Below are 15250 nucleotides of genomic sequence, written 5' to 3' on the forward strand. Positions count from 1 at the left end.
CTTGCAGGAGAGCGAATTAAGGGCTTAAGCCAGGGCCTCACACATCCTTGGCACATGCTCTCCTACTGAGCCACATCCCCAGCCCTTTTTATTTTTTTATTTTGAAACAGATCTTCACTAAGTTGCTGAGGCTGGCCTATACTTGAGATTTTTCCTGCCTCAGCCTTCTGAGTCAAGGGATTACAGGCATGTGCCATTGTGCCCAGCATGTGGTTTAATTTAAAAAGAAATAGGAACTATGTTTAGGATCTGGTCCTTTAAAGGATCCTATGCTCCTGTGTGGATATAAATGTTTAAATAAATTTCTCTGACCTTTTCTGCCAGTTAGCCCTCAGGTACTTTAAGCCCCTCAAAAACTCCCACCTGCTGCTTTTCAGAGCCAGTTGAATGTTGAGTCAGTTAGCTAACCAGTATTTGTTTTTTACTCCCAGGGGTTGTTGATGATGGGAATGACAGAATGTCTGTGCAGTTCCCTTTCTTTTGCTTTCTTATCACCATCCAGATACTGCCAGGATGTAAATATCAAAGAAATAATCCTGGGAGGGACTCAGGTAAGTAACACAATTATGGTGGATGGTTAAATATCTTACATGAAGATCTTATGGGAAAGGGCGTGGCTCTGACCCTGAGCAAATCCTCATAGGAAGACTACTTCTCTGGGCTGCTGAGCAGGAAGGAGAGGCCTATACCTTGGCTTGCTAAATTCTAGGGGAGGTTCTGCTTTTCCTGATCCGTGTTTCTACAGTTCTGTTCTACCTTACAGTCACACCTTAATCTTGTTTAAAGGAACACTATCTGTGGTTACAGAGAAAATATTGACTCAGGGATGGGACAGTAGCCCCAGCTGTAAACCTGGTAGGAGCAGAAGTGGGGCTTAGGGGAGTGTGTGATTATTAGAGTTCTTTTGCTCTTATGCTGATTCCAGTTTGGGAGGAGACAGTTCAGAAATTTGGTAAGTTCATCTAGGGACACAAAGGGTAATGGGAATAATAAACATGTTTTCAACAAAGGTGACTGGGGTAACCAAAGGAGGATCCATTTCTAGAAGTTTAGCACCCACTAGTTACCCTGTCATAGGATTTGATGGGTTCCAAGTTTCAAGCCTTCATTTAGCAAAATGCTCTCAGAGAAAGTAGGCAGATTCAGGATCTGGAAGAAGTATACTGTGTTGAAAGTCTGAAGCATGTTTTGGGGCAAGTGAGAAGTATGTGTTGAAAGATGAGGCTTGCAAGGGTTCACCATGGCTGCTAGGTCATGGGGGGGTGTTACAAGTCAACAAGTTGGATTTCCTAAAGACAGAAGAAAAAGACTGAAGAAGGAAAGGAAATTACTTCATTGTAAAAAAAGAGTTTCTGTGGCTGCAGGGTAGACAGTGAATGGAAAGAAGGGGCAAGACCAGAGTCAGAGGTCCCAGTTGAGAAATTTGTAATAATCATGATGGTGAGAAATGATGTCGGGCCCAACTGGCTAGTATCAACAGGTTATAAGAAAAGGGAGGTTTCAAATGACATTAGAAACCTGAATCCTGGATGTGTTGGCACATGCCTTTAATTCCAGCGACTCAAGAGGCTAAGGCAGGAAGATTGCAAGATCGAGACCACCCTCAGCAACTTAGACCCTGCCTTAAAAGGGTGAGGGAGGGAGTTGGGAATGTAGCTAAGAAGTAAAGTGCCCTTAGGTTCAGTCCCCGGTTCAAAAAAAAAAAAAAGAGCTGACCCATTTTATTTGCTTTTATGGTACTAGGGATCAAACCATGTCTTGTGCATACTAGACAAGGACTCTACCCACAAACTACACACCATTTCTTTTTTTCCTTTTTTTTTTGTTTTTTGTTTTTTTGTTTTTGAGACAGGGTCTCACTAAGTTTAAGTGGTAGAGGCTGGCCTCAGTTTTAAGATCCTCCTGTGTCAGCCTGCTGAAGAGCTAAGATTGTAGGTGTGTGTCACCTTGCCCAGCTCACCATTCTTTTTTGATAGCTGTGCACTATTCCATTATATAGATGTACTTTTATTTAACCAGTCCCTATCAATGGATATATAAGTTTTCCAGTATTTTCTAATATTTGTTTTCACAAACTAAGCTATAGGAAATCACCCTGTATATAGGTCATTTTGCCAAAGTGTAGAATAAATTTCCAGAAGTAGAAATTGCTAGGCCAGAGGGCCTCTGAAGGTTTGATCTAGTTCTGCTTACTATAATTCTAAGATCAGTATGTTATAAGCAGGTCAGTTAGGAGTACTGAGGAACAGAAGCACTTAACACAAACTGAGGCAGGAAGAGTGTCAAAGAAGTCTTCTTGGAGATAATGCTGGAGCTGAGCCTATTAGTCGTAGTCAGGTGAAGTGGGGGGTATTACAAGTTGGCAGTGGGGGGAGGAGGGGTGACAATAGGAACCAGGGCTCAGGAGCTAAAAAGAGCATGTTGTACATGGGGACTTGTAGAAATTGGGTTCTCTCCATTCATCTGTTAACATCTGCCATATCAGGTATTGGATATTGTGCAGATAGACAATTTAAATTATACCATCTTATAAAATAGAAAGTGATAGGAGAATGTACAGCAATTGATTCTATCAGTGGAAAGAGGTAGGAGAACATGGAAGTTGGAAGGCTTGTTAGAGGAGGTCGTATCTAAAAGAATTTGAAAGAATGATCAAAAGAGAATTTGGATCATTGATTCTAAGTGTTTTCCCTGGACCAAAAGCATCAGCATCACCTAAGAACTTGTAAGAAAGACAGATTCTCAGGTGATTCTCATGCACTCCCAGTTTGAGAACTGTCAGAAATACCAAGGTGCTATAAGAAATCAAACATCCTTGAAAGTGGGTGGACAAAGCAAAAATTCTCCTTCTGCAGAAGGGTGTGCCCCCAGAGGGAATCCAGTGAGCAAGCACACCTGGTGGCAGTCCACCTGCTTTTAGTCCCTAACACAGCACTGTCCTTCACCCTGCTTGGAGGAGCCTGGGGTTACAGTCTATGTGATTAGACAATTTAAAAATGGGTAGGCAAAGGGAAGTGTGATAATTAAAATGGTTACAATTGGATCCAATTAAGGCTAAACACTACATTCTGAAAATGAACCACTAACTTTCTATTTCTCACAACCCCCCTCCTTTTTCCTTTATACCTTTTGGTTTCATTTTCATTATATTCTTTGGTATTGCCATCCATCCTAAAAGCATTAACTTTCTGAGGTGAAAATTGCCCATAGTAATGAGTTCTCCTTTGTAGCAGTTCACATAACCATTCCAGTGATTAGGAGCACTTGGTAAAGTCCTTTCCAGCTCAGTTGAAGCTTGAATTCTTTCCAGATCTTGATTAAAAATCAAGTTGCCAGGGTGGAAGTGATGAATTGCAAACTCTAGAAGAGTCTGAGCAGCAATTCATAATAACCAAACCAGCAAAAAAAGAAGCACAGATAGGTCTCAAATTGACTCAGAACAAACCTGTGACTCTTAAGAGAGCGATATTTATCAGTCACGCCTGTATAAGAAAATCCTTGGGTTATAACTTCCCAGTTTTACTTATTTTCAGGAGGACTGACATAAATATATATCTCAAGTAAAAGAACCATTGTCTTTTTTTTTTTTTTTTTTTTTTTTTTTTTAAGAGACAGGGTCTCACTAAGTTGCTCAGCACATCACTTTTTGATGAGACTGGCTTTGAACTCACAATCCTCCTGTCTCAGCCTCCCAAGCTGCTGGAATTGCAGGCGTGCTCTGCCACTGTACCCAGCTTGCCTTATCTTTTATTATGGCTGTGTTTTGGTTATACTCTCCTGTCAGAGGTTAAGACCAAATTGGTCAAAATTGACCTCTTTTCCTATCTATTGTTAGAGTCAACTGAGATTTGCTAGGGATCACTTTTCTTTTTTTTTTTTTTTTTTTGAGACAATACCTTTATTTATTTTTATATGGTCCTGAGGATTGAACCCACTGCCTCACACGTACGAGGCAAGTACTTCTACTTCTGAGCTACAACCCCAGCTCCTGTCAGGGATCACTTTTAGGAACTTGTGGCTCCTTTAGTTTTTCCTCTATCAGTTGTGCCATTGGTCAGGATGGATCAAGATCCTGCTGATGACATGTTACTTCCCTGGGAAGCATCGAGGACATTTCCCTCTCCAATGACCCTCCTCTTTGCAGAATGTACACTGGTTGGCTTCCTGTTCTCTAGGTTCTTCTTGATCCCCTGATCAGGAGGTCAGGTGATTCACTTGGAATTGTAGAACACTTAGAGCAGTCCCATCATTCCCTGGGTTCTAGCTGATCTTAGAGGGCAATGGCCAAAATATTGGCTACTTTTTCCTTGGCCCTTTTATTTCCTTGTTTTTGGTTTTAAACATCCAGCAGGTCAGTTTCACAAATAACTAATATTTATAATTTTATAGTTATCCCTTCCATTTACCTGGGGTTAGTATTAGTATTGGAATTCAGCCTTATATCCTATTCTGTCCTATAGGTGATGGCTTATTATCTCCAATTAACTCATGTTGTTCTATTAGAAGGAGTACTTTTTCAAAACACCAACAGGCAAAAGTTATAAAGTTCTATAAGGAAAGTACAAAATGAAATTAATAAGACCAAAAACATACTCGGTTTGTCTAATACCTTTGAACCAAGAAATATAATTTCCATAATAACACTAATATGCTTTTGATATCTATTTTGCCTCCAAAAAGACACATGAATTTTTCAACTCAATCACATGAGATCTTTTACAAATTTTACTTTGTAATAAAACTCACTTACAATCTTACATATCTTTTATAATTTTCCCAAACCTTTACTTAGTTTTGTTTTTTATCCCTTGGTTAGCTTGAGATCATAGGAATCTTTTTTGTTATTGTTGTTCTTGCTAGGGATTTAACCCAGGGACACTTAACCACTGAGAGACATCCCCAGCCCTATCTATCTATCTATCTATTTTGAGACAGGGTCTCACCAAGTTGCCTAGGGCTTTGCTAAATTGCTGAGGCTGGTCTTGAACTTGTAATCCTCCTGCCTCAGCTTCCAAAGTGTCTGGGATCATAGCTTGTACAATCATGCCCAGTGAGATCACAGTAATCTTTGCAACAAAAATCTATTCTTTGAACATAACTTTTATTTTTATTTATAACTTTATTTTACTTTTTATTTTTCTTTATTTTTTTTATGTGGTGCTGAGGAGCGAAGCCAGTGCCTCAAATGTGCTAGGCAAGCACACTACCACTGAGCCATAATCTAAGCCCCTGAACATAACTTTAAATGAACTTAAGTCTACCCTACTTTGGAACCATCCTAACATGGAGTAGGGTAAGAGGCAGAGACTTATCTCAGGTAAGGCAGGACTCTTGACAAACAACATAATACAATATTACATCTGAAACACGAATCAAGTAAAAACTAAGAGAACTCCTAACTTTGTGAAAAAAAGTGGCAAAATACTTTGTTTTGCAATGTCAGCCTTTGACCAAATCAGGCTCTCCTTAATACCTTCCAAAAATACATTTAAATTCCCATGCCAGTGTAAAGAGTAACGCAAAATCTTATATATAACTTATTGACAACAGGTTACCCTTATCCAGTTACAAAACATTAAATGACAAATACCAATCAAATTTGTTATTTCTATATAAATCTGAAAGAGACTTGCTACAGATAATTTTAGTTTGGAGAACACCAACTGGATAAAGTGTTCTCCCAAGCTTTACACTTTAAAATGCTTGTATACTTGAAGAACAAGAATGCATCTAATGTACAAAGAAGGCCATATTGGTTAGTATCACAGTTACACAGATGTCCTTACATTAACTAAGTTTGAATTTTAAAGTAAGATTTAGAATCCATAGTGTACAGTAACAACAATCACAGGTCTGCTTGGGTTAACAGTACGAGCAAAAATCAAAGGACGACCTTAAATCTTATAAATTTAGGAAACAGTGTTAATGATTAGAAATAGACTTAGTCAAAGCAAACAGATATGAGCCTGGTCTTCAAATGGTTGTGTGACCCTCCTATGTTAGATACAGTGTATAAAAGAGAGCACATATGGGTTACCTTGCTGGTAAACCTACATAAACTTTGATTTTACAAACTTACATAATGCTTAAACAAGGTTTATACAAACACAGTTCTCAGATGTATACATATCTCTGGTCAAGTATGTTTAGGACGTCAACTGTGTTACAATAACCTAATTGTTTGTTTAACCACTTATGAAGTAATCATTTAAAAGACTTTAAAACAGGTATAAATCCTAATTCCTTTAAGACTTAGCTTCCCTAAGTAATAAAACCTAACAGACACAAGAAATTTATACTGATAGATAAGAGCAGATCAGTGTTCAGACTTTGCTTCCTATCAGTACATTAAAATTTGAATAACTGATGTGCTAATTATGGCCAATTTAATCACGTATACAACCTTTTTGAGATTCGCCTTTCATAAACCTTCTGCAACTTAGACGTTCTATAACTTGTTTACATCCTTAGTTTTGTCCTCACTTTCATCTTGAACTTTAGCACAAGAATATTACTTTACCATACACAATACTTTCTCATCCAGAAACATGTCTTTTACCTTTTAATTTTCCATACTAATTTGTTTAAAACCTTCTTAAATTCCTATTTTGAAATATGTGCATTTTATTAACACAAATTTTATCCTAGGAGAGAGGTCAGACAATCTGGCATATATAAAAACAGTGCCTTAATCTTTTTATTTTCTCCCAGGTGGCATTCAGGAGATTGGAGCACAGGATATTTTTGAGCCTTGCTTTTCTCCCTTATTTTTATCACAACACCATCAATTTTAAATGAGTTCCCTACTGTCAGTTGTAGCCACAGACTCCTTTGGGCCTTTTTCTTATACTAGGCATACTGATAATCAATGGAGGAGGCCTTTTTCACTCTTTTCTCTAGTCTTCCTTGAAGGTTCCTTTGCCAACAAAACATAGGTTGGCTTTATTTCTATTTTATTCTTTTCTGGGTACAGTTGTTTATGCTGCCCAGTCTCCCCATGCATTTATTTTAACGGGATAATGTCATAGCCAGAATTGCTTTGCCCCAGTGACAGATATCCCCTGGCCAAATGGGATTCCTGTCCTCAGATTGTAAACTTACAATGCTGAAACCTACTGTCACGTCCTTTATAGCCAGCAGCCTCTGCCCCCTGAATAAGATAGGATAGTTAATTGTCAGGCACTCAGGGTGGTGGGCCTCAGTTAAGGTTTTTATCATATGTAAAGGATATTCCTTGATATTCCAGTCAACTCCTGGCCTTGCTAGGTTGCTGAGACTGGCTTTGAACTTGCAGTCCTGCCTCAACCTCCCAAATCACTGGCATTACAGGTGTGCACCACTGTGCCCGGAATCTTACTCCTTTTTAATAAGATGAAATACTTGGGCTGGGGTTGTGGTTCAGTGGTAGAAGTGCTTACCTGGCATGCGTGAGGAACTGGGTTCGATCTTCAGCACCACATAAAAATGAATAAATTAAAATTATCTTTTAAAAAGATGAAATACTTAACTTTTTATAGTATGTTGATCAAGATACAGCAGAAACTTTTTGTACTCACAGAATTATTACACCTGTTCGAATTTTAACTCAGTAATCTTGCTTTTAGGTTAAACCCAGAAATAAGCAACCTTCAACCCCCCCCCCCTTTTTTTTTTTTACTTTACGAGTCTATTAAAACACATTTAATAGACAATATTAACTTACGGAATTCAAAAAGCCAGGAGTACTTAAACTTATACTTAGTTGATGTTTTGGCATTTCAACTTTGTGAATGAATCAGATGTCTCCTCTAACAAATTTATGAAGATTAATCCCATTTACATTAAAACTAATTTACCTAGTTCTAACTTAGACTACCCATGAAAACTGAGATACCAAACAAGTCTAATTAACACCCTAAGTTAGTTATTCCTGCCAAAGAAAAATCCTTAGCAGCAATGGACATTGTACTTTAAACATTTTATGGAAACCAACACTGGCTGGCCACCTAGAAAAATGTGTAGGTTAGTAGTTTCAAAGCCATCCTTATTCTTTCAGTTTAATTTGGCTTTTTTTGTTAAAGCTTTATTTAAGTCTCATGAACTGAAAAAGCATTTGGATCTGTTAATTAATCTGAGTATAAATTTATGAGCCAGTTGATACAATATTCATGACGTATGGGCATAAGTACATATTGTAGACACGGCATAAGAGACACAGGTGTACACATACATAAAGCAGGAAAAACAAAGATGTAGCATTTCAGCAGGTACTAGATCTCCACAGGTAGGAAACAACAGCTACAAATGTCTGTCAAAATCTCTATTAGATTTAATCCTTTAGAAATTAAGATAGAGCCTATCACAGATTTTGACTCAGAGTAGACTTATACCGTGGGAAGTGTTAGGCATGGAGTCTGGTAGTCATTTTGAATACTGAAATCAAAGCTTTAGGTGGCCACTTGTTCTCCATGGGGGTCAGATTCACTCCCACTATCACCACTGTTTATTTCCCGGCTTAGAACTCTTCAAAGGAAAAGAAGATTTGTACATATAGGATCTTTCCATTGTTCTTCCCTCTCCTTAGGCCTAGAATTTTTACCCCCCACCCACCCCTTTTTTTTTTTTCTTGTGGGTTCCTGTAATTAACTTTCTCAGGATGTACTCAACCCCCCTTATTTTAAAGGTTTCTTGAACACCCACCCCCAGATGTTTTTTGCATATCCTCCCATCACCATTCTCCTGGATGTGGTCTCCTGTTTCTGAATAGGGTCTCAATCACACTCACACAATCTCCAGGGTGTCCTGACAACCACCAAGGAAATACTTCTTAAGCTTGAGAATAGATTTTCCTGCCTTGGCCCATGCACAAAGTTACCTGGTGACCACAGTGCTTCCTTGGACCTTTCCCCTGCATCGGCAATCCATTCTTTATTTGGGGTTCATTGCCAGCTTCAGGGATCACTGTTTCCTCCCCCATTTCAAGACCATTGAACAAGGCAGCAGGATGCATTGCTGCTGAGGGAGTTCCCACAATCCCCTAGGCCACCTGTGGAGCCCCGTACCAGGTGCCAAAATTATTAGAAGTACCAAGGTGCGACAAGAAATAAAACACCTGCGTGCAAGTTAATGAGCAGAGCAAAAATTGTTCTGCAGGAGCATGTACCCCCAGAGGGAATCCAGCCAGCAAGCACACCTGAGCGGCAGTCAACCTGCTTTTATCCCTAACACAGCACTGCCCTTGACCCTGATAGGAGGAGCTCAGGGTTACAGTCTTCTGATTAGCTAATTTTGAAATTGGGGTGAAAAAAGGGAGAGGCATATAATTAAAATGGCTATAATTGGATCCAGTTAAGGCTAAATACTATGTTCTGAAGATGGTCCATCTAACTTTCTATTTCTCACAAGAATCACTGATCAAGATATCCTTTAAAGAAGAGGGAACAATATCGTAACAACAGGGAGCCACACAACTCCATGATATTAGCCAGGTGTTTTAGGCACAAACCTGTAATCCCAGCTACTTGGGAGGCCAAGACAGGAGCATCACAAGTTTGAAGCCAGCCTAGGCACTTTGTTTCTCCAAGGGAAGAAACAAAATCAAAAACCTCCATAATATTGCTGAAGTGCAATTTGTATTTGAAAGTAGTCGTTTTATATACCTATATAAGGACTTAAGCTTACTGTAGCAGTCAGCTGAAATCACTTGAGAATTCAATAAAATGAACTCAAGCTGCACCTGTACCCCACGAATTGTGAAAATTCCAACACCCTCCCCAAAAGTTTTCTCAAATTTTAACTCACTTATTTAATCTTCATAACAATATGGTAAAGTAGGAATTATTATCCCTACTTTCGGACCTTTTCTTGGATTTTTTTATCTGTGAAACCACATATCCGCACAAATGCTTTTGTGAGTGGAGCCTCCTTTGATGCAGATATGGGATGACGAAATTTGCTGTACAACACAATTTGAGTTGAGTTTTAGATTGTGTGGGGGGGGGTAATTAGGAATTGATTTGAACCCGTGGCTCTTTACCACTGAGCTAAATCCCCAAGTCCTTTTTATTTATTTATTTTTATTTTGATACTGGGGATTGAATGCAGGGTCACAACCACTGGGCCACATCCCCAGTCCTATTTATTTATTTTATTTTTATTTTGAGATAGGATTTCCTTACATTGCTTAGGGCCTCACTAAGTTGCTGAGGTTGACCTCAAACTTGTGATCCTCTTGTCTCAGCCTCACAAATCCCTGGGATTACAGGAGTGCACCACCAAGTCTGGCTAGATTGTCCTTTTCTTCATCACCCCCAAAGCCTTCCTCAAGCCCCAGCACACTCAGTGGGAATCTCATGGGTCACCTTGTTCTGTAGGATGCAGCGCTTTACACTGTCTTTGGATTTCATTTTCTCTTTCCTCTGTACTCCAGGCCACCTCTATATTCTATTGGTCCCACTTCCAAATTTCTACTAATTTATTTACTGAACTGTTGGTACCTATCTTCTATTTTTCTAATCCAGGCCTTCAGAGTTTATCTTGCACCTTCAAGGAGCTCATCAAGGTATTTCCCAAACAAAAATACCTCCACTCTGGTGAAACATTCTGGAGCCTGTTAAAATGGTAATATTGCACTGTGCTATAATTATAAATATTTTATAGTTTTCAGTTATTTGGGGGATAATTAGATTGATTCCCTTGTTTCAGGTGGCAGTATGTTAAGACTAATACGAACAATTTGTTGTCAACCTTACCTCATAAATGGATAATGCTTTCTGTGTATGAAACTGGACAGTATAAGAGAAAAGGCAGACTTTAAAGTCCACATCCTCTCCCAAATTAACACAGATGTGTTTATTTCATTTTTAAAAATCTTCAAAGGATGACTTCCTCATAGCATGGTTTTTGCAAAAATTGCTGTTAGGCAGTTAAATGCCTATCAGTAAATGAATAGATGAGTAAATTATTGAACACATACTATGCAGCCTGAATAATTATTGGAAGGAAATGCTAATAATTTAATGTTTATTAGGGACTTTTTAAAAAAAAAATTATAAAATTATATATCCAAGTAGGAAAAGCCCAAAAGAGAGCCTATGAGAGAGGAAAGTGAGGATGGGAGTATCTCCGTGGCAGAGCACATGCTTATCATATGTAAGGCCCTTTGATCTACCCACCACCAGAACCAAGAAAGAGAAGAAAGAGGAAAATGTGATTTTGTTTTTGTTTTTGTTTTTGGTATGAGGGATTGAACCCAGGGGTGCTTAACCTCTAAGCCACTTCCCGAGCCCTTTATAATTTTTTATTTTGAGACAGTGTATTGCTAAGTGACCTAGGATCTCACTAAGTTGCTGAAGCTGGCTTTAAACTTGGGATCCTCCTGTCTCAACCTCCTAAGCCCCTGGGATTATAGGGGGTGCACCACCATGCCTGGCAAAAATGTCATTTATGGGCATAGCAAATTGGTGGCAGAATTTTAAATTTTTATTTCCATTGATGGGATTGTGTTAGCGTAATTACAAAACCCAGAGAGGAGTGTGGAACCTCCTTTCCCATAATAAAACCAGTGACTTTATAATCCAGAGACTTGCTTCATTCTGTTGCTTTCATTTATTCTTCTACAACTTAACCTTATCATTTGTGTTTGCATCATGCTCAGTGGAAAAGTTGACCTTGTGGGCATTTGTGCAGAACTCAGGAGACATGGAAGCATTTCTGTAAAAGTAGATTTGATAATAGTGTTTTTCCCCCTTAGAGCTTGTTTTGCAAATTGCTCTACTCCTCTGATCTCCATGTTAGGAAGCATGCATCTCTTCCCATAAACTGCTTTCAGTTGTGGTTGCTTTTTTTTTTTTTTTGAGTGTGTGCAAGCACTCTACCGACTGAGCTATCTCCCCAGCCCCTGTGGTTGCTTTTCACTTCAATATGATAGGAATATGATAGTATTTCACTTCAATATGATAGGAATCAACTACAAGTCTGTGTGAATTTAGACACCTAGGGATTTTGTTTGGCCTTTAAAAAACAAAATCTGTGGCTTGGAAACCTGAGTTTCAAAGAGCTGTCAGTTCTTTTTTTAGTGATTCTTTAGACTATTGGTTAAAGTGACTTGAAAAATGACAGACTTCAACTTTTAGCAGTTTAGGGAATATGACTTCACAAGTTGCTAAGAACTCAGGCTGTGCTTTGTTAGTAAAGTGTGGTTACAAATGAGGGAGAGGGATCCCTTTCACATTCACATTTGTAGGTGGTGGTGGTTTAAAATGAGCCCAGGGCCTTAAGCTTGTTGGGCAGGCTCTACCACTGAACTGCATCCCCAACCTCTTTCACAATTGTAGATAAGTCATTTGCACCCCTCCCCCATTTTTGCCTTCCTTGGTTTTGTGTAAACATTAAATCCATACAGAGACAGATAATGACACAGAGAGATCATTAGTAGTAGCTCTGTCACCAGAGAAGAAAGGCAAGGTTTAGAGAAGCTCCCTGCCATTAGTCCTTTGAGCTTCATTTGTGGACCTCAAAAAAAAACTCAAGGATTTTTTTTTTTTTTTTTTTTTTTTTTTTTTTTTTTAGTATTGGGGATTTAACCCAGGGGCACTTTACCACCGAGTTACATCCCCATTCTTTTTATTGTTTTATTTTCTGACAGGGTCTCACCTGGTTGCTTAGGGCCTTGCTAAATTGCTGAGACTAGCCTCACACTTGCAATCCTCCTATTGCAGCCTCCTGGGTCTCTGGGATTAAAGGTGTGCATCACTGTTCCAGTTGTCTCAAGGAGGATACATTCTTATTCTCTTTCTTCTTAAATTGAAATTAGCTTTTATTTATTTTTTAAACACTTTTTTGTTGTCAGTGGACCTTTATTTTATTTATTTATATGCGGTGCTGAGAATCAAACACAGTGCCTCACACATGATAGGCAAGTGCTCTACCACTGAGCAACAACCCCAGCAGTTGAAATTAGCTTTTTTTTTTTTTTTACAAACTGCATTTTGATTCATTGTACACAAATGGGATACAACTTTTCATTTCTGTGGAAAAACCTGCCCACACACATAGTATTACATCAAGGGCAGCCTTGGATGAAGTATATGGATCATTTCCATGTGTGTGTATAAATATATCTATTGTGTGTATCTATACACACACATACATATAACTTAGAGGTGAATCTTCCAAACTAAAGTATACCCAGAATCTGACCATTTTTCAGTGCCTCAACTGAGCAAAGCCATATCAACAACTTCCTTTGCATCCACCCCCTTCACCCCAAGAGAGCTCATCAAAACTCAAGTCAGATTCAGGTTCATGACTGCTCACAGCGCTCTCCTTATTGCCCTGCTCACTGAGTGTAAATTCCAAAGGCCTGTCTTACTTCGAAGCTTCCTGGCCCCTGCTGCTTCTTCCCACTCTTCTCCCCTGAGTCCACCCTAGGCCACTTCAGCCTGTTCATTGCCTTTGCTGCTGCTTCTCCTGGATCCCCTCTCCTCAGCTAGAAGGTCATCTGATCCTCAAAAGGCTTTTTCTGACTGCTGAATATAAATAGCCCCTGTCTCCTGACTTTTGCCTTAACCTTGCTTTGTTTTCCTCCTACTACTAAGCTTCTCATCATCTGGTTTTTGTTTCTTTCTGGTTCTCTCTTTTTTGTTGTTGCACCTCGACCCTTGGAGCCTTCCTGGTTGGGAGTGCTCATTGCTTGCTGAATGTTGAATGGCTAGTGGGAGGCAGCTGAGGCCAGAAGAGGGAGCTGCGCATGGTGCTACGCTCCGACGTCCCAGCCAGGCACCTCATGGCCACCACTTCAGGCAACCCCTTTTCCCCATACTGTACCCAGCCCTTCCAGAAGAAACAAACAACATTTGGGCTGTTAGTGAGGAGCAGTCTTTCTCATGATCTTGACTGGGATGTTACGTCCAGCCATATGACATTGTTTTTGTAGGTTGTCATAGATGAAAATCAGCAGTTTCTTTCCTTCCCCTCCCTCTCCCTTCCCCCTCCTTCCCTTCCTCCATTCCTTTGTCTGTCTGTCTCTTCTTCCTCCCTGCCTTCCCGCCTTCCCTCCCACTGTGCTGCCCAGGCTGGCACACTCTCAGTCCTCCTGCATCAACCTCCCAAGCTGCTGGGATTACAGGCATGTGCCACCAAACCTAGCTTGAATATCAGCAATTTCATGTGGCTTAGCATAATAGCTTTTATGGAGAAGAAAACTGAGGTTCAAAGAAACGAAGTAAACTTAGCCAGGGTTGTAATAAATGGGGATTGACGGTGCAAGAGCTGGAACTCAGGTCTGACTGGAAGTGGGGTGCAGAGGACATGCAGTAAAGTGCTTCCTTATGGCACTAATAGTGTTTCTGCCCACTGCAGCAAACTGTCCTAGGTTACATTCCCAGAGCTGTCAAGGTGATGACCCATGGTGTTTGTGGCAGACACAGTTCTGGGAGTCCTTTTGGGAACTGTATACCAGTCTCTTTGAAGGATTATTTTCTCTTGTGTATGGAACAGAGATGATATCTACTTCAAAATGTGCTGTAAAGATTAGTTGTGCCGGGCTGGGGAGATAGCTCAATCGGTAGAGTGCTTGCCTTGCAAGCACAAGGCCCTGGGTTCGATCCCCAGCACCGCAAAAAAAAAAAAAAATTAGTCATGCCTGATGAGATTTTTAAAACTTTTACCTCAGTCCCTTTAATATAAAAATATGTAATGCTAGCCGGGTGTGGTGGCACATGCCTATAATCTCAGCAACTTGGGAAACTGAGGCAGGAGAATCATGAGTTCAAATCGAGCCTCAGCAACTTAGTGAGGCCTTGTCTCTAAATAAAATATTAAAAAGAACTGGGGATGTGGCTCAGTGGTAAAGCACACCTGGTTTCAATTCCTGGTGCAAAAAAAAAAAGTAACCCTCCATCCAGTTCAGAATCTGAATCAAATCAAGCCCCACAGCATGTATTACACTGAAGGAAGACTTTAAGCTTTCGCTGTTGTCTTCACACCGAGCAAGCCAACCTAGGATGACTGATGCAGTAGGGAAGCAGGTTCTGGCCTCTGGTTCTCAGCAGAGCATGTCTACAAACAGGAAGCAGCACCCTCCCCTGCCAGGTACCCCTGTGATGGTCAGAAATTTTCTGCTTTGACCTTTAGCTCAAACTTGGCATAATCAGCATGTGTCACAGTAGTAGAGGTTGGTGACATATCCTCAGGAGCTATAAGATGGCCCCTTGGCCCCCAGATTTGCAAAAAGTCTTTAAAGGGAATTGGGACTTGTTCACATGCCTTT

At 39.9% G+C, this 15250-nt stretch overlaps 1 protein-coding gene across 5 annotated transcripts in view; it reads left to right on the forward strand.

The window, feature by feature from the left end:
* Sgsm3 (small G protein signaling modulator 3) overlaps positions 1 to 15250 on the forward strand; it is a 33420-nt gene that overhangs the window by 7120 nt on the left and 11050 nt on the right. For 3 of the 5 annotated variants that reach the window (XM_047551430.1, XM_047551433.1, XM_047551434.1), the window contains exon 2: positions 432 to 551. The exons of 1 other annotated variant lie outside the window; for it this stretch is intronic. The gene's annotated coding sequence lies outside the window, so the exon portion shown is untranslated. Of the gene's footprint in view, positions 1 to 431; positions 552 to 10577; positions 10600 to 15250 lie in introns of those variants that run through there. One more of the 5 variants, XM_047551432.1, reaches the window with a different exon arrangement.

Source organism: Sciurus carolinensis, chromosome 4 (genome assembly GCF_902686445.1).
Source record: "Sciurus carolinensis chromosome 4, mSciCar1.2, whole genome shotgun sequence".
Lineage (NCBI taxonomy): Eukaryota > Metazoa > Chordata > Mammalia > Rodentia > Sciuridae > Sciurus > Sciurus carolinensis.